The following is a 1580-nucleotide window of genomic DNA, read 5'->3' on the forward strand; positions in this document are numbered from 1 at the left end:
GCTAGGGCCGGGTTGGGCCGGCCCGGCCCATATTGACAGGTCTAATACAAACTACATATCAATCTAAATGAAGGCAATAGATACAGTATCAAGAAATCAGAAATAAAGACTTGGTTTATGAAATCAAATAAAAAGAAGTAGACACGTCAAACTTACATGATTTCTGGTAAATAGAAGCATATGTTGTATAAGTTTATTTTATTTTATTTTTACAATTTTACTTTAAGTGAAAAGTTAGAAGTGTTTTTTTTAGGCAATTTAACAGCTTACTTTTCCTCTTATTTTCTTGTGCATAAATACTCTGTACTAGTGACATTCATTTTCAATCTGAATGAGAATTGTTATTCTTTCCACAAAAATATTTTTCTTTTGATGTTTCTTGGTTTCTTACATGGTATCAAAGCAAGTTCGGAGTAGGGATTCTGAATAACAAATCTTCTTCAAATTTCTTGAGCTTTGCTGTTGATTTATCCTATTATCTGAATTTGTGTTTATTTCAATTTGATTTTGTTGTAGTTTACCTCATTCAAGTTCTAAATCTTAAATTGATAAAAGAATAGAGATACTTTGAAGTTTCTTGTCGAATATTTCATATCTTTTCTAGGATCTTGATCTGTTAGTTGTTGATTTGAGGATTAAGTTTTTGGAAACTTCATTCATGATTGAGGAATCAAAAACTATGAATGTTAATTCTTCAAAACCTAAGTCTTCCAATTCGTATTTGGATGATCTTCAGTCCCCTTTCTATATCCATCATAGTTATAATCATGCATCAGTTGTAGTTAACCCCAAACTCACCCTCAACAATTACATAACTTGGAGTTGATCTTTCTTGTTGGCATTATCCATAAGAAATAAAGTAAGATTTTTGGATGGAACCATAGCTAAACCTAGCTTGATAGATCCTCTTGTCAGTTCTTGGTTGAGGTGTAACAACTTGATTGTAGCTTGGCTTTTAGATTCAATTACACCTCTTATTGCATCAACCGTTTATCTACATGGACAATGAAGTTGAAATATGGAATACATATAGGCAAAATTTTTTACACCTTGATGATACTTGTGTTTGCAATTTGCAATACACATTAGGTAATATGAATCAACAAACTAGGACAGTGGACTCATATTTAATTGAGTTAAAAGGGAATTGGGAGCAATTATGAAATTTCTAACCACTACAACATTGTAAGTGTGGCAAATGTAATCTTGCTTGTTTTAACAAGTACTCAAGTGAACATCAAAAGGATATGGTTTTTAGGTTCTTAAATAGACTCAATGAGTCATATTCCACTTTGAGGTCTCAGATTATTTCAATGGAACCAATCCCTAATCTTAATAAAGCTTACAACATGATTTTGCAGGAAAAGTCTCAAAAAAGTCTACTGATCTAGTCTAATTCTACCATAGAATCATCTGCTATGATACAGTTGTGGATAACAAAAAGAAAACTAAAATTGATTTGATCTGTAATCATTGTGGAAATAAAGGTCATGTGAAGGAAAAATGTTATAGATTAATAGAATTTCTTGAAGATTTCAAGTTTATTGAGGGAAAAGAAACTTCAAGAAAGGAAAATTAGT

This window comes from Theobroma umbraticum, unplaced genomic scaffold, assembly GCF_002168275.2.
Source record: "Theobroma umbraticum cultivar Fairchild unplaced genomic scaffold, ASM216827v3 scaffold_55.0, whole genome shotgun sequence".
NCBI lineage: Eukaryota > Viridiplantae > Streptophyta > Magnoliopsida > Malvales > Malvaceae > Theobroma > Theobroma umbraticum.